The sequence below is a fragment of the Leucopleurus acutus genome (genome assembly GCF_964270905.1).
Source record: "Leucopleurus acutus genome assembly, chromosome: 18".
Lineage (NCBI taxonomy): Eukaryota > Metazoa > Chordata > Mammalia > Artiodactyla > Delphinidae > Leucopleurus > Leucopleurus acutus.
The window spans coordinates 21,938,268-21,957,086 of NC_139160.1; the positions used below are offsets into that span (position 1 = coordinate 21,938,268).

The window sequence follows — 18,819 nt, forward strand, 5'->3', positions numbered from 1 at the left end:
AGAGGTGGAAGTGGTGAAAGAGGTCACGATTATGAATGTATTTGGAAGACAGAACTGACAGAATTTGGCGGGATATGGGCGTGTGAGAAGAAAGACTTTTAGGTTTAGAGCAAATAGGTGAATAGTGGTGACACTTACCAGGATGGAGAAGGCTGGGGAGGAGTAGGTTTGGGGGTGGGAAGTGAAGGGTCTGTGAAACCAAGAGCTCCTTCCTAAACATGTTGAATTTGAAATGCCTACTAGTCATCTGCATGGGGAGGCTGAGTGGAGAGCTGGGTATGGGTGTGGGGCTTGGAAAGGGGATAAGTCCTGGAGAACTACATTTGAGGGTCCCGCGTATACAGTGGATCCGTAAAGTCGTGGTACAGGATGAGATCACCCAAGGAGAGACTGTATCTATGGCTCTGGAGGGCAATGTTTTGAGGTCTGAAGAGAAGGAAGGAACTGGCAAAACTCACTGTAAAGCAGCAGCTAGTGAGGCAGGAAGATAGACAGATATTTAAAGAAATACTGAGCAAGAAAGAAAGAATTTTATTGAAAAGATACATGCACCCCAATGTTCATAGCAGCACTATTTACAATAGCCAAGACAGGGAAGCAACACAGGTGTCCAATGACAGATGAACGGATAAAGAACATGTGGGGTGTGTGTGTGTGTGTGTGTGTGTGTGTGTAATGGAATATTACTCAGCCATAAAAAAAGAATGAAATAATGCCATTTGCAGCAACATGGATGGACCTAAAGATTATCATACTAAGTGAAGTAAGTCAGACAAAGACAAATATCATATGATAGCACTTATATGTGGAATCTAAAATATGATACAAATGGGTTATCAAAGGGGAAAGCGGTGGGGATAAATTAGGAGTTTGGGGTTAACAGATACAAACTACTGTATATAAAATAGATAAACAACAAGGTCCCGCTGTATAGCACAGGGAACTATATTCAATATTATAAGATATTGAATATCATATCTTATAATAGTTTATCATATAATGGAAAAGAATATATATATATATATATATATAAAACTGAATCACTTTGCTGTACACCAGAAACTAACACAACTTTGTAAATCAACTATCCTTCAATTTAAAAAAAGAATTTTAATTAGAAAATGTGCCTTAATTTTGTACTTAAAAAACCTAATTTTGTAACACAAATAATAACAGAGGAGCAGAGACCGCTGCAACTCCCAGAATTCCACTTGAAACTATGGTTCAGCCGGACAAAGTTCTGGATTTAAGGACATGAAGTACAGACCACTGCTAGCCTTCAAGCATTTTATGTTCTTGGGCAAGTTTTGGCCACTTTGTTCTCTCTCTCTTTTTTTTTTTTCCCCTTTCTTGAAATAACTTGAAATCCATACTGCTGACCTATTTCACAGGAAAATTGTGTGAAAAATCTCACAGAAGAGCCAAGAGACCACAACTTGCTTCACAGTTTCCAGGTGTTAAGCATCAGGGTGGGGTTTTACCCACTTCTGGGTTCAGTATGGCTCTTATTTGGCCCCTGAGAGCACCAGTCTGAGTCTTTATTATATGACAGGCCCCGTTCTAGATAAAAATGTGGAGAACAATTGGTCTTGAGCTGCTTCATGTCTTTGTAAGGCACCCGCAGACTCAAGTGGATCTCCTGAACCTGTTTTTTGCAAGGGTCTTGCATGCGGACCACCTTTCCTAAATCTCTTCCCTTAAGATGTGGAAAGGCTTCCTGTTCCCTGGGGACTGTGCCTCAGAGATGCGTGCGACCCACATTCTGTCCTACAGCTGTCACCCATAGGCACAGGGCCTGTGGGAATTGTGGGAACAATTCAGTCCTTAACAGGTGAGGATGCAGGTTCCCACTCTTGGACGTGGCTCCCCCTCTTCCCACGGTCTAGAACTCAGTGTGTCCCCCGGTGCTGCCTCTTCCCTGTGGATGGCTGATCCCAGCCTCTTCCAGCTGTGCCAAGCTTTCCCAAGTCACAAGAAACAGGTATGGGAAGATCTCTGGACTAGAGTAAAAGACCTGGATTCCGGTTCTGTGCCACTCCAAGCCTTGAGCAGGTCACTTCAATGCTGAGTCTCACTTTCCACTTGTGAAAAACGCATGGTTTAGATGAACATTCATGTCCTCATCACTCAACAAAACCAGTCTGATACGAGGAACCAAACCTCGCTAAAATGTTAGTGGGTATTAACTGGGCTAATATATTTCCTCTTCCAGGTCACATTTTTGAAGTTTACCTTGGGTGCCCTGAGGAATTTTGTCTTCCCTTATTCCAAAGGGTTTATTTCCATATTGACTGTATGTAACTATTGAGGCAGGCCCATGGGAGTATATTACTTCAGGGAGTCCAGACTCCAGTAGCCCTCAAGCCACCTTCCATCCATTGACAGTCAGGACTGTGACGACCAGTTATTTATTTATTTTTTATAATTACAGATACTTAAAAAATTTTTTTTAAATTTATTTAATTTTGGGGGTTTTTTTTTTGGCTGCTTGGGTCTTCGTTGCTGTGCGCGGGCTTTCTCTAGTTGTGGCGAGCGGGGGCTACTCTTCGTTGTGGTGTGCCAGCTTCTCATTGCGGTGGCTTCTCTTGTGCGGAGCACGGGCTCTAGGTGCACGGGCTTCAGTGGTTGTGGCACGTGTGCTCAGTAATTGTGGCTCACAGGCTCTAGAGTGCAGGCTCAGGAGTTGTAGTGCACAGGCTTAGCTGCTCCGCGGCATGTGGCATCTTCTGGACCAGGGCTCAAACCCGTGTCCCCTGCATTGGCAGGCGGATTCTTAACCACTGCGCCACAGGGAAGCCCCGGATACTTTTTTTTATTTTTTACTTTTTGGCCGCACCACCTGGTGCAGCTTGCGGGATCTTAGTTCCCTGACCAGGGATCAAACGCGTGCCCCCTGCAGTGGAAGCACAGAGTTTTAACCACTGGACTGCCAGGGAGGTCCCTGAGGACCAGTTATTTAAATGGAAAGGATTTGGGGATAGGTCAGTGAGAACAATCGAATAAAGTAGCGTTATGCTTCAGGCCCATAGGGTACATCTCATTCCAGTGGGGATCATTTGATGGAAACATGAAAGACTACAGTTAACTGGTTGTGAGCCCTGCCCCGCCCCACCCTCCCCCCCTCCCCGGCCCCCAGTGGTCTAAGAATAACCATCCAAGGGTCTTCTCCCATGGAAGAAGGTAGAGAGTCAAGATAATAGGAAAGTCATCACCAGACATCACCCCTGTGTTCTAGCTCCCAGAGGACAGAAAGGATCCTCAGGTCTCTGCTAAATCCAGAGGGATAACCTAGCTCTTCACAGGTTGCCTGCCTCAGTGTCATGATGTAAGAGGAAACATGAAAAGCAAAGATTTGAAGTCCCACCATTATCCTTCCCTCTGCATCTCCAGAACCATCCAGGCGTCACCTTGGCACAGGATGACTCCTGTGGCCTTTTAAAGACTGCATTGTGATGCCACTTCCAAATGTGCAAACGGTCTAGAGAGAAGCCCCGTTGAGGAGCATGGGGTGAAGACGTCACCACACTCCCACTCTTCAAGGCCTGGAAGAGGACTAGCAGGTAGAATTGTAGAGCACCGAGCAGTGTCCTTGGGGAGAAACAAGACATCCGCCATCTCACTGGCTTTGCATTTTGGAGAGTCTAAGATGAGGCAAAGGGTGCCTGAGAAATAAGATCAGTTGAATAGTCAGTTCTCCAAAATATCAACAATTTAATTAAACAACAGGGTTGATCTTGGCACTCTCAAGGAGCTCTTTTTAATTAAACTTCGCATTTCTTCGCGCTGCTCTGCGGTGGCATTCCAGGGTAGCATTTGGCTTTGAATGAGCCGTCATTTTGTCCACCCATGATGGTTAGGAAACGCCCCACTGCTGAGTTAACAGAATCCTTTTTTTTTTTTTGAAGACAGCAATATTACTACTTATTGACACTTAGAAGCATTATCCTATTATGAGGAATAATGTAGTAACACCTCATTCTTATTATGTTTTATGATCATTAAGTACATATGAACACATATAATAAAAATACAGATACTGCATGGTGACTAAGTAATTTGGGAATAAGCCCAGAGACTAAGTCACAGCACGCATAAACTGTTTATGTCTTAACTGCTCACTTACACCTGACCAAGTTTTCATTAAGCATACTAATCATTTCCAAGTGATGTCATAAAAAGTCTGGTTGCCGTATTTTATTATTTTTCTTAATTACATTTGGGAGAAGATGCTAGCTGCTTCACCTATTTTAATACTCGTATATTCTGGATCATATTATACAAATACATACATAGAAACTTAAATGATCATAAATTTCCCATGAGGAGATTTATTTAGTCTGTGTCACTTGTGTGTATTTGCAAAACATTTTAACACTGCAAACATTAGAGGTTTGAAGATTGGGCACAGGAAAATGTTTTACTCTACGACGATGATGCTGGTGTGCACTTCTCCACAAGGCCTCTTAGTGACATCAGTCAATGGGAGGTAGGGGTTTATCAGTGAACTGCCTGATACCCATCACTTCCTGTTCACATGAACTGTGCATCATGCCTCCATAGGTTTTGAAGGTTACATTGGCTGCATTTACCAATGTTTTTAGCCTTTCAGCAGTAAGAGAACCAAACATTAGGGGAACTAAAGGACCCAAATCTGCATGGCACTGAAGAACAGAAATGTCTCTATTCACACCACTGATAGGACCCTGTGGAAAGGAGGCCCGCAGGGGCAGCCAGCAGCTGAGAGCGGTGACGCCGGCCAGCTTCTGCTGTGTGGTCAGTGCCGTGTACAGAAATAAGGCCCCTTCCTGAGAAAATCCTCCCAAAATAATTCTGTTAGAAGGAATGCCATTCTTCACCTCTTGCTCTGTTGAAGCTTTTACACTTTCTGCTGCCTGTTTAATTCCAGTTTCATCTTCCTGGGAATCTAGTTGAAAGCCCAATAATGTCAAACCAAGAAGGCATGGCCATGTTCACATTTAATGTTACAGGCATAACTGGTGCGTGCGGGCAGATGTGTTTGATGTGGGCGCTTCTGATACCTGCAAAGGCTTCTGGCCATCCATGCCCCGTGTCTCCCAATCCATGAAGGAAAATTACCGCGTCGGTGGCCTTCCGGACGTCGGGCACAATGGTGGGCAGCAGGGCCGACATGTTACTGCCGCACATACACCGGCTCTACCGGCAGCGCGTCGCAAGCGGAAGGCGGAGCCGGCGCCAAGCCGCGGCCCAAGGGCGGACGCTCAGGCGCGTGCGCGCAACAGAATTCTTAAATGTGAGTATCCCTGACTCTTCATTTTCACCCATATTCAGAAACTTTCATTAGGGTTAATGAAACTTGAGTGTTATTTTATTTATTCTTTTCCGGGCTGTCTGCAAAATATCTGCCTCTACATAGAACTCAGATGTTGACTAAGTTTCAGGTCACATTTCAGTCCTTTCATCTGTAAAATGGTGTCACAATTCTCTCTTAATGCAAAATTATTTTACATTTTGGGTGAGGACATGACAAAAAAAAAAGAAAAGAAAGAAAAGCTCATGACAATGTGTGTGGCATGACCTCTAACGCATAGTAGCCAGAATTCATGAGAGCTGGGCTACTAATCACCCTGCACGAGAGTGAAGATGCTGCCATTGTAGAAATTGCTTGTAAAATTGCTAAAGTATCAATTTTAAGGTTTAGAGTGGAGAGAATCCCATCTAGGGTAAAAAGGACATCAAATTATTATGTAGACATTATTCTCATAAACTACTCATCTTCTAACTGGGAGAGGGCTTTGTACACATTGCAGAAAACTGATTGACAGGTGAGAAAGAGAGGATGCGATTAGGAAAGATGGGTGAATGGAAGTGGATAGTGTGGTAATTGCCTTCCTGTAATACTGACTGTAATAATTTGACTGTATGACCATTTTCTGCTCTGTAAAAACATACGTCACAAAAAACCCCTATTTCAGCCGAATTCTCTACACACGTATATATAATCCAAATGCCTCCGTCTAAACTCTTGGGAAAAAATGAGTCAGAACAGCATAGATTTCAAATTGGAAACAAAATACATCAAAGTAATTCAGATTATTAAAATCCAAGATCAGTCATGTTGGGGTTAAAAATATTACTTTAATCTTCCCAACAAATTTTGTTATAGGATGTTCTTTTAGAATGTGGCAAAACAAACTCCTAAAACCGATCACCAGAATTAAAAAAAAATAATTCGTGGGGCTTCCCTGGTGGCGCAGTGGTTAAGAATCCGCCTGCTAATGCAGGGGACATGGGTTCGAGCCCTGGTCCGGGAAGATCCCACATGCCGCGGAAGAACTAAGCCCGTGCGCCACAACTACTGAGCCTGCGCTCTAGAGCCCGCGAGCCACAACTACTGAAGCCTGAGCGCCCTAGAGCCTGCGCTCCGCAACAAGACAAGCCACCACAATGAGAAGTCCACGCACTGCAACTAAGTGTAGCCCCCGCTCACCGCAACTAGAGAAAGCCCGTGCGCAGCAACCAAGACCCAACGCAGCCAAAACAAAATAAAGAAAATAAATAATAAATTAAATAATAATAATTCGCAACACGGGAAGCCTGGCAAAACTCTTTTTTGCTCTACTATAAGTATTAATATGTTGTGCTTTGGGAAACTTCATGTATTTTACAGCTAATGCTAAATACGCCAGAAGTAATTGCATTATAATGTGTATACAAGAAACAAGAGGGACTTCCCTGGTGGTCCAGTGGTTAAGTGCCTTCCACTGCAGGGGACACGGGTTCGATCCCTGGTCGGGGAAATAAGATCCCACAGGCCGCGGGGCAACTAAGCCCATGTGCTCTAGAGCCTGCGCGCCACAACTAGAGAGAATCCCGCATGCCACAACGAAGATCCGGCGTGCCGCAATTAAGACCTGATGCAGCCAAATAAATAAATAAATATTTTTTAAAAAATTAACAAGAAATTTTAAGTTGGGGAGGAACTAAGAGGGTTTTCAAAGCTGAGTTTCTTCTTTTTGAATACAACCACAAGACTCATATGTCTTTTTCCTTCTCCATATGAAAGTAGAGTAGTTCTGGTTGCTCTGTGTTGCTGTCTTTGAGGCTTTGCTCCTAATGACTAGTCATAAGCAATTAAAATTTTTTTCTTTTTTTTTTTACTCCTATGGCCTCTCTAGAGCATGCTTTGCTTCAAAACTGACTAATGTCAAGATTATCTACATCGTTAATGAACACAAGTGGCTTGAAATGTTATACAGGGAAATCTATTCCTCTTAAGAGCTAGATCAGGAGCATAGCAACGGAGAAGATAAACCTTTTCATAATAACAAATGAACAACCATGGGCGAAAAGAGCTGAGATCTCTTTCTAGCACAAAACAAGAGACTAAACTATTAAAGGAAAAGAACTATTGTGAGTCCTATAACCTGAAATGTAAAGTGGATCCTGAGCCTCACTTTCACTGTAATTTTCTAAACTTTTGGAAAATGGACTTTCTAAGCAGGGCATTCTGAATGTACACATATAATGGACTTTACTAGGTAGATGCAATTGATGTTATGATTACTCACCAACATCTTTAGCTAGTGGAGGATCTGGGTAGCATTATTTTATACAGGTCAAAGCCCATTAAAAATAAACTCCAAGGTCAAATAACAAAATACATGTGAAAAATATTTTTTTAATTAATTGATTTATTTATTTTTGGCTGTGTTGGGTCTTCGTTGCGGTGCGCAGGCTTCTCATTGCGGTGGCTTCTCGTTGCGGAGCACGGGCTCTAGACAGGCGGGCTTCAGTAGTTGTGGCACATGGGCTCAGTAGTTGTGGCTCTCAGGCTCTAGAGTGCAGGCTCAGTAGTTGTGGCGAATAGGCTTAGTTGCTCCACGGCATGTGGGACCTTCCTGGACCAGGGCTCGAACTCGTGTCCCCTGCATTGGTAGGCAGATTCTTAACCACTGCACCACCAGGGAAGTTCCGTGAAAAATATTTTGAATGTTAAAAATGCAAGGCCAATGTAAGAAAGTATTGTGTTATGTCAAATATAGGGAGAACATATGGCTGTGGCTTGGGACTCATTTTTAGATGGAAGTTCCAGAGATATTTATTCTGAACAAAAATAACCAGTACATTTATCCTTTGCCATTGAATTTGAAGAAAGAGAAAGAGAGGAGAAAAGAAATTGAAATTTGTATTAGTCAGGACTCTGTTTTCAGATAACAGAAACTCAACTCCAACTAACTTAAGCAAAAAGGGAATTTACTGGCTCACGTAAAAGCGAAAGTCCAGGAGAGCTGGACCTAGGGACTCAAATATCATTTGGCCTCTCTCTCTCTCTCTCTCTTTCTCTCTCTGTCTCTGTCTCTGTCTCTCTCTCTCCACCTTCTCTTCCACTACCAATGCTCTTTCTTTAAGAGATAGAAAATATGGTAGAACCAATGAAACGTGTGTGCAAAATCTGAAGGATGGGCCGGGAGCCGATACTGAAGTTCAAATTCCTCTTTCTTGGGGGAACTCAGTCTTTTTTCTATTCAGCCTCTCAACTAATTGGATGAGTCCCACCTACACTATGGAGGGCAATCTGCTTTACTTAAGTCCACCTACGTAAATGCTAAGATCATCCGGAAATACCCTCACAGAAACTTCCAGAGTAATATTTGACCATGTATTTTAATTGGTTAATGTTAGACATAGGGTAATACCATATACTCTTAGTGGCTACATAGGCATGCCAATATCACTTCTTTTGTGATTACTAGTGCACTGACTTTATTCATACTGATCTGGGGGAGAGGGTGTCCGGGGGTACTGCAGTCTGAAAGGAGATCTTAGTTCCCTGACCCTTGAACAGGAATTGAACCCGGGGTGCGGTGGTGAAGGCACTGAACCCTAACAGCTAGACCACAAGGGCCAGCATAAAGGACTTGCACAGCCACAGATTTTGGTATCCAAGGTGGGGTCCTGGAAGCAATCCCCAGGATACTGAGGAAGGACTGAACCAACTTCACTCAGGCTCCCTCTGACTCTGATACCCTCTTTTTTTTTTTTGCTTTACTTCTCTCATCTATTTTATTTTTATCCTGCAATGTTTTACTTATATTTGAAAACTACCTAAATCCTTTTTGGAAGAAGGCAGAATATAAATGAACAAATAGTGCTTATTTTACAGGGTGAGTTCAGCTATTTTAGCCAATGCATTTTGTTCTCTTAATAAAATGCCCCATGAAAGAACCTTCTGGAGGAACCTTGTAGGCAGACACACGTGCTAGGTAGAACTTGCCTGACTCCTCAGTCTAGATTCTAGATTCTAGATCCCAGAGTAGGCAAAATCAGATAAGCAGCCCTCTTACAGGGATGTTTTTCAAATTTAGATAATAGATGCCTCTCTTTTAAAAGAAAATCATTATCACAGACCTTCATTACTGACATTTTAATTATAATATTCCCTAAATATGTAAAGTCATAAAATGAGATAAAAGTTCCTTATATATATAGTTATTATATAACTAAAAGCCAAAACAAATGTATTAATTAAATACCAGCAAAGCTACAAAACTAAAATTTTACAATTTTAATGTGATGAAGGATGCCATTTTGCAGAAATTAAATTTCAAGTGCAGCTTTCTGATTTATATATTTTTTGGTTTCCTATTTTGTGACTTCCGTAGTACTAATGTGGCTTCAATGATACTACTGCTAATAATTATTCACCTAAGTATATTTTTCAAGACAGTATTAACATTTTCAAAACTTTTTTACTTCAAAACAATTTTATACCTAAGCAAAACTATCAGTGAGAATTCCATGGATGTCAAACTTAAAAGTAGCTCTGTAAAACTGTCCCCTTCTAAGATAAAATTAACGTCACAATGTAATTGGAATATGTGTTAAATGGGTAACAAAACCAATTACTGCTTGAATAAGGAGCAGGAAAATGCTTCCCTGTATATTTAGTATTATGCCGGCTGCTAATGAATTTTTGCAACTTGGTACTGACTGCAGTAGAGGGGATTCTTTTGAATGTAAAACTTTGACTATGGGATTAATGAATCAACCCTCTCAGCACTTTCCTCTTTTCAAACTCCTGCAAAATTTTTGTCTGAGAGCATCCTCATTGGAAGTACACGTGTTGCATGGATACACTCGGAATTCCGCGTGATTCTGGTAATAGTAATTTTTTTTAGATTATCATTGAAATTAAAATGTAATATTAAAAATAAAAAAAAGACCCCAGACCCTAAGGAAACACGTGCAACCCACAGCTTGAGAAATACTGCCTTACAGAGTGCTTCTGTAGCAGGCTGACCCCTGGGAGATAGAACAGTAGCATCACTGGGTTGGGACAGAAAGGCCATCCTGAGCCCCAAGTCCAGGCTTCTTCCCTTCTTTTCCTCCTCACCCCTTGTCACCATCTGCCCCATGTGTGGATGGACCAACCCACAGCCCATCAGCTCCTGCCCTGGATGCAGAGACGTCATTGTCCAACTTTCCCAGATGGTCTGACAAAAAGAGGGCTGAGGAACACTTAGGCAGAGCTTCTCACTCTGGAACGTGCATGCAGATCCCTGTAGATCTTGCTTAAATGCAGATTCTGACTCAATAGGTCTGGAGTGGGGCCCGAAATTGCATTTCTCACAAGTTCCCAGGATCCATCCAATCCCCCTGGCTCGTGGCCCACAGTTTGAGAAGTTTGAGTCTAGGGCCTGCCGGCCCTCTTCTGGGACGCCACTCAGAGTAGGCAAACTGTCCATGGTTTGCCCTAAGTTACTGGAAAGTTGCCTTAACACTGTGTTTTGCTTGGGACCATGGCATTTTGGCTTCTATGAAATGGAACAGAGACTTACTAAGCAGATTAAACAGATTACAACCATCTCGTTTCAATCGGAGAGAAAGAAAGTTTCACCAGACCCAAAGGATCTTTGTATTATAGGGATTTTTCATACCACTAGTTGGTACGAAGTTTCTGTAAGATTAACAGCCAAAGACTCAATATAGATAACTCTAGAAACTCTGAATTAATTTTAATTCTACTTGGTGGTAAATCAATAAATGGAATAATTTAGGAGTGAAGTGAGTGATTTTATTTTCCTTTTGCGTTGGATTTCAGTGAGTGCTGGGTAGCTTTAACGTACCATTATGTCAGCCTGCTCCCAGACTGATATTCATGGTTAGGAAATATTTTATTTTTAATTAAATGCTATATATTATTAGAAGAAACTCAGGACAAAGTTATCTCCCTTCTGTGAAGCCTATAAAAATCTCCTTGCGTCAGTTATAAATGTAGTTGGCTGTGAGTGACAGAAAATCCAGCCCACTGTGGCTTTAGCAGATGGTGGATTACTTTTCCCACATAGCAAGAATCCTGGAGGAAGGTGGCCTAGTATCGGTTCAGCAGCTCTGTGATGTCAGGGTCACTATCTTAGATTTATGACAGGAAAAGGGGGATAAGGACAGCATCAGCCTTATCCACTGATATAACCAGGAAAGCCAAAATTTCCCAGAAGCCCCCAGCAGACTTTTGCTGACACATTTTTGGCCAAAGCTATGACACACAACCACTCCCTCCAAACCCCTAGTGATGGAGGCAAGGGAGAAGTTTGGAAAAAGATGATGGATTAGTCATCCAATTGTTTTTTCAATCTCAAATTTCTCTTCTGCTTAACTGAAAAGGAGAATATTGTTTATCTCTATTTTATGCTACTTCTCTATTGGCAGAAATTGTGATGGTTTAAAAAGTATGACAGATATATGAAATTTCTGAAAAAAATCACAGAGTCCAAAGATTCCTGATTAATATGAAAAGTGGAACATAAAAGAATTCCCTTACTTGACAATCCTTCTAAGGACATGGGATGCAGTCCTAAGGTGAAAGGTCATAAACACCTCTAGGTCCTCTGTCCTTCCCTGGTCTTATCATGGCAGGTCCCAGCTCCCAGTGGGTCCACCCGTTGCTGGAGACCTCAGTACAATGGCTTCCCCTTCCTGCTTGCCCATCCTCAGTAAGGAACCAAGAAAGAACATTGCAAAGATTCCAGGACTTGTTCAGTCTTCAATTACTTGACCTCCTCTTTGTTTGTTTCTTTTTGTTGTTGTTTTTTGTTTTTTTGCGGTACGCGGGCCTCTCACTGTTGTGGCCTCTCCCGTTGCGGAGCACAGGCTCCGGACGCGCAGGCTCAGCGGCCATGGCTCACGGGCCCAGCCGTTCCGTGACATGTGGGATCCTCCCGGACCGGGGCACGAACCCGTGTCCCCTGCATCGACAGGCGGACTCTCAACCACAGCGCCACCAGGGAAGCCCCTCCTCTTTGTTTTGACGCTTTGATGTGATACCGTAGTTCTTAGCATTAAACCCTACATATTCGATAAATTTGTTTTGAACTGGCCATGGATTCTTGGCCTTATCCTTAATTTCAAATTCTGTTTATAAACACCAAGGTTCTTAGTGACTCTTTTTTTTTTAATAACCTATTTCATTGTTTAAACACTATGAAGGGCTTTTTATTCGTGAAGATTTTTTTTGACGTGGACCATTTTTAAAGTCTTTATTGAATTTGTTACAATATTGCTTCTGCTTTATGTTCTGGTTTTTTTGGCCACGAGGCATGTGGGATCTTAGCTCTCCGACCAGGGATCGAACCTGCACGCCCTGCGCTGGAAGGTGAAGTCTCAACCACTGGACCGCCAGGGAAGTCCCTCTTAGTGACTATTTCTAAGGAAGGATCAATTTGGCTGCTATGCATTTGTCTCCTAGGAGAGTCTTCTGTTTTCCAGTTTTACTAGGAATTCTGCACTTCCTATCTTTTTTGCGGAACTGAGATGTTGGATGGCTGCTCTTATGACGTTAGGCTGACCTATCAATGGATTTCTCAGTTTACTTGTACGTCAGGCAGTGCTGTACAGGATGTTGGTGCTCTAGCTCATACTTCTTGTCCGGTCCCCATCACCTCCAGATGTCAGCCTCAAACAAGATAGGAAATATTTAACCATATTGCCAGCTTTTTTTTCATCGTGTCTAGGACCTCTGTTACTGAAGAACTACTGGACTCTAATCACACAAAACTGTAATTGCAATAGAAGGAGAAAGTCTATTAATATATATTTAAATATATAACAGCTTTTTGAGATTTATTTGAATGAGTTATTCTTTTAGAGGTGTTTTAAAGAAGATAAGGGGAGGGCTTCCCTGGTGGCGCAGTGGTTGAGAGTCCGCCTGCCGATGCAGGGGACACGGGTTCGTGCCCCGGTCCGGGAAGATCCCACGTGCCGCGGAGCGGCTGGACCCGTGAGCCATGGCCGCTGAGCCTGCGCGTCCAGAGCCTGTGCTCTGCAACGGGAGAGGCCACAACAGTGAGAGGCCCGTGTACCGCAAAAAGAAAAAAGAAAAGAAGGTAAGGGGAAAGAATTCAGAGATAGGACCCTTCACGTAAGGAGTTCAGATCTTGGAGCATCTGGATGAAAGAGTTTCGAGCAGGGAGTCTTACCTGGGCCACTTTAAATCTTACGGTATGGATGGAGCTGAGTCTGCCTACTTTACCAGTGGTTACAAGACATGGTCCCATCCACAGGATGAGCAAAAAGATGCTGCACGAGGGACCCTACCATGGAGTAGCTTGAAACACCACAAGTGTCTAGGGGTGGGGGAGCTGCACAGAGGAGGAAGTGAGGAACTCGGAAGAAAAACTGAATCTGCCCCTCCATTTTCCTTGGAGGGAGCCCCGATAGTTTCTTTTACTAAGTACTTTCAGAGGGTAAAGGCTATAATTTCTGTGGAAAGAAAGAAAACTTGTGAATTAAAAACCAGATTTTCTGTACGTCAGCGAGATTTCAATTTAAAAAGAAGAAAATTGTGTAAAAAAATCAGATTTTTCTCTCAACTCTCTGACATAGTAATTTCTTAAAAAGAGCAGATTTCGGGGGACTCAACCTTTCTGCCTTACTTGGGACAACAGAAAGTGTCCCCTTTTAGTAGATGCTTATGACGGTGATAGCGGTGAAAATATGAGCGCCTCTTTCTAAACAGAAAGCATTTCACTAGCAAACCAATCGAAAAGAATATAAACCAGATATCTAAAGATTGAAAGAAACGTAGAAAGGGTAGTAGTGTCAGGATACTTGGAAATGACAAAAATGGGATGACGGCTTAAATACATACAGTGGCAAAAATATACCCTTGCTCTCTGGAGCAGCAAACAAAGATGTGTCAGCTTATGGAACAAGGAAATGATGGGTCTCTAAACACTACTTTGATGAGCCACAGCTGGTGACTGTTCTGTGGATGGCGTTTCAGAGTGTTTTTAATGTGCGTGCGTGTGCTAAAGTATCAGGAGTTTAATTTAACCACCCGCTAGGGCTTGGGGGGATTTATCTCCCCCAGATCCAATCGTGGCCCGCAGAACCTCTAGGAGTCGTGAAATCGTACTCATTTGCATTGGAAAGGACTTTAGAAGTTCTCTAGTGAAGTATTTCCTGACTTTTTTTGAGAATCAGAACCCCTTTTAACCTTAAAAAAAAAAAAAGGCTTCAAGGATCTCCACGCGCTAGTAGTTGTACTTCTAATATCTGTTCTTTGAGAAAATGCAAAATGGCAAAAGACTTTTATAAATGTAGTGACATTCATAATTAATTTGTACTCTATTAATCATAAAAGCATCTGCAAAATTTGAAAAAGAGTAGTATATGTACTCACCAGACATATTTTTCATTCCGTCTAAAAGCAACACTTGTGTCTGTGGATTCAGACTCTTAAAATAACTCCACTGCTCACCACCCGATCCCTGGAGGTCTTTCATTCACAAACTGGGAAATCCAGCTCCAAGAAAATTGCCCTACTGATGCTCTACAACAGTCTTGCCAAGTTATTGTCCAGCCTGTACTTGAAACCCTTCAGTGATGGGGAACTCACTACTTGAAAAGCTGTCTCATCCTGTCTTTGAATCAAGACTATTAGATGATTAGACTTCATTATCTTGAACTCAAGTTCTTATTACTTACATTACTTGCTTCTAACTGTTTCCTTAGGTCGTGCAGACAAATCTAGCCCCTCTTCCACACACAGCCCTTCAAAAATTGTAGACGGTGCTGTTACCTTCCCTGAGCTGTCTCTTCTCCAAGCCACACGTATCTGGTTCCATGGAGTATTTCTTAGTGTATTCTTGAAATGTTCTTAGTGTTAACATTTGAAACTGATATTGTGATGATATTACCTCTGAATCAAGTCCTTGTCCCTTTTCCACCATCTTTAATTTCACCCTGTTGTAACGGCCCATTTGTTCTCCAGGCTAGTGGGTACCACACTAGAAAGGAAACAATTCAAGCGCTGAAGCTAGCAAATAGATATGATTTTGTTTTTCTGTGAACAAGAATTAAAAGGAAGAAGATAAGGGGTTTTGTTTGTTTGTTTTTGTTTTGTTCACGTTATCATTTCCTTTTCCAATTTCATTTATTTAATGTTGCATTGTGCAGAAGCGTGTGTGGCAGGACCGTGGGGAGTTGGGGCCAGAAGATCCGTGTTTAAGTTCAGCTGCTGCCTCACTGACCTCGGATGGCACTGGGAAAAGCCCTTAACATCCCTGGAATCCGTTTCATCTTCTGTAAAATCGATGGAGTAATTCGGATGCTGTTAATCTGCCTAATGCTTCAGTGTTATAACCTATCTCCCCACGTGGGGCAATCACGTGGCCTCTGAGCCTCAGTTTCCTCATTATTGAGCTGTACTTTGCAAAGGCGTTCTAAAGATTAAATAAGATAATGATGTGAAGCCCCATAAAAAGCACGTAAGCAAAGGTAGCTCTTGCTAGCGCTAACTTCTCTGGACTGTAGAAAACGAACGGCAACACCCGCCCCAGCCTGCCCGCCCATCCCACCGATGGAGAGATTGACTCTCCATCAGTCAGTCTCCCAGATCTGAGGCTGTGCTCATGCGATGTGGCTGCCATGTGCCACTGGGCCGAAGGTGCCAGCTGCCTCTCCACCCTGCACCCCCCTTTCCCACACAACCCGCAATCCCCAGCAGCCTGCATTTCCAGTTTCTCTTTTGTCCCAGTAAGTGGACCAGCCCACCCTCAACCCTGGTTATAAGCTGAGACTTAACGCAGTTATTTCTCAGGACCTAAGCTCCTCTCTTTTTATTTTTTATTTTTTAACATCTTTATCGGATGTTTAACATGTTTAACATCTTTACAATGGTGTGTTAGTTTCTGCTTTACAACAAAGTGAATCAGTTATACATATACATATGTTCCCATATCTCTTCCCTCTTGTGTCTCCCTCCCTCCCACCCTCCCTATCCCACCCCTCTAGGTGGTCACAAAGCACTGAGCTGATCTCCCTGTGCCATGTGGCTCCTTCCCACTAGCTATCTATTTTACGTTTGGTAGTGTATATATGTCCATGCCACTCTTGCGCTTTGTCACAGTTTACCCTTCCCCCTCCCCATATCCTTAAGTCCATGCTCTAGTAGTTATGTGTCTTTATTCCCGTCCTACCCCTAGGCTCTTCATGACATTTTTCTTTTCTTAGATTCCATATATATGTGTTAGCATGTGGTATTTGTTTTTCTCTTTCTGACTTACTTCACTCTGTATGACAGACTCCAGGTCCATCCACCTCACTACAAATAACTCAATTTCATTTCTTTTTCTGGCTGAGTAATATTCCATTGTATATATGTGCCACATCTTCTTTATCCATTCATCTGTTGATGGACACTTAGGTTGCTTCCATGTCCTGGCTATTGTAAACAGAGCTGCAATGAACATTTTGGTACATGAGTCTTTTTGAATTATGGTTTTCTCAGGGTATATGCCCAGTAGTGGGATTGCTGGGTCGTATGGTAGTTCTATTTGTAGTTTTCTAAGGAACCTCCATACTGTTCTCCATAGTGGCTGTATCAATTTACATTCCCACCAACAGTGCAACAGTGTTCCCTTTTCTCCCCACCCTCTCCAGCATTTATTGTTTCTAGATTTTTTGATGATGGCCATTCTGACCGGTGTGAGATGATATCTCATTGTAGTTTTGATTTGCAACTGACAAAGGATTAACCTCCAAAATTTACAAGCACCTCATGCAGCTCAATAACAAAAGAACAAACAACCCAATCCAAAAATGGGCAGAAGACCTAAATAGACATTTCTCCAAAGAAGATATACAGATGGCCAACAAACACATGAAAGGATGCTCAACATCACTAATCATTAGAGAAATGCAAATCAAAACTAAGCTCCTCTCTTAAAGGTCAAAGTCCCGTCTAACAGGAGCTGAGTCTGTTTCCCATCTCTCCGCAGCATGTCATTATGCACTTCGGCTCTTGAAGTGTCTCCCACTGTGACTGACTTGCCTCTCACCTGTTTCTCTCTCTGCCTTTTCTCATGCCCGGTGCCCTGGTAGCCTCTCGGTCTTTTTATACTACTTCCTCCCTTGAGCAACCTTATGCACTTTAACAACGGTAGCCGCGATCTAGAAACTGATAATTCCTAACCACTGTAACAAGTCCTCCCTAACTCCAGACCCAGAAGGCCTTCAAACTGCACACGTCCCACCGCGTCTTGTTCACTTCCTTCCTCCTGTGTTCCCCAGCTCTGTGAATGGAACCATCACCCACCCACGGACCGCCAAAGCAGAAAATTCAGTGACCACCGACCCTGCTTTTTCCTACTGCCCCAACTCTTATTCCATCTGTCTCTACATTTTATCAATTTTAATTCTTTCCCATCTTTTCACTATGCTTAGTTCAAACTCCCACAATGTTTCATCCAATTTCTGTAACCTCCAAACTGGTCTCTCTCGTAGCCACCCTCCCTCCTGGGCTAGAGATATCGTTCTTTTTTTAAAAAAATTTATTCTTTATTGAAGTATAGTTGATTTACAATGTTGTGTTAATTACTGCTGTACAGCAAAGTGACTCGGTTATAAATATATATACGTTCTTTTTCATATTCTTTTCCAGTATGGTTTATCACAGGATATTGAATATTGTTCCCTGTGCTGTAAAGTAGGACCTTGTTGTTTATCAGAGATATCTTTTTAAAACAGAGAATTCACAATCCCACCTTGCTTAAGTCTTTGACAAATGTCCTTTGCCAGAAATCATCAGTGAAGCATTCCACATCCTTCACAATTTATCCTTTGATGCTCACGCCTTGCCGAATGTCCCTGGGACCCAGGCTGAGTGCCATGTGGTTTCTGTTTAGTTTGCAGTTCAGTTCATCAACCAATCACTTTCAGTCACACGGCCTCCCTTCTGCCGAACAGCCAGCTCTGCTTGAATTGTTTAGCGTATGCAGGTGATTCAATCTCAGAAAATTTCTTTGGGTGGATATTTTTAGTCATCAAATGACAGAAATACTCTACGCATTAATCATAGAGTTTATAAAGTTTTAGAGCAAACCTATAACTACCTGATGGCATCTCAGAAATGTTTGATAGAACAATGGCATAATGATGTCAGCAGAGCGATTCGCAAAACTTTTTTCCAGTTAACATTGAACTCTTATTTGTCCAAGCTAAGGGAAGGATATAGTACAAATAACTTACAGCATTAAGTATAGAAATACACTATTTTGTTGTATAATACATTATTTTTTTTCCATCTTCCAGAGTAGCTTTGGCTAGGTTGATAAATTAATTCCTAATCCCAGGTATCAAGTCGCTAATGCTAAATTAGGGAGTGACTCAAAAGTATGGGAATTTCGGGCATCAGGTTAACCAGGAGACGACATTTGTTGCAGATAATGTAAGTTTACAACAATAATTTGGACTGAGAATGTGTTTTTTCTGTCCTCACTTGACTGTTGACTTGCTTATGTTTTATACAGTCACGCCTTATGTCTTAGCTAAAGATTG

At 42.3% G+C, this 18,819-nt stretch overlaps 1 pseudogene across 1 annotated transcript; it reads right to left on the reverse strand.

Annotated features, from left to right (window-relative positions):
* Positions 1–4,472: 4,472 nt before the first annotated feature.
* LOC309974810 (acyl-protein thioesterase 1-like) lies at positions 4,473–5,166 on the reverse strand (annotated as a pseudogene). The gene has a single exon. The product of its transcript is annotated as an acyl-protein thioesterase 1-like (transcript).
* Between the last annotated feature and the right edge of the window lie 13,653 nt (positions 5,167–18,819).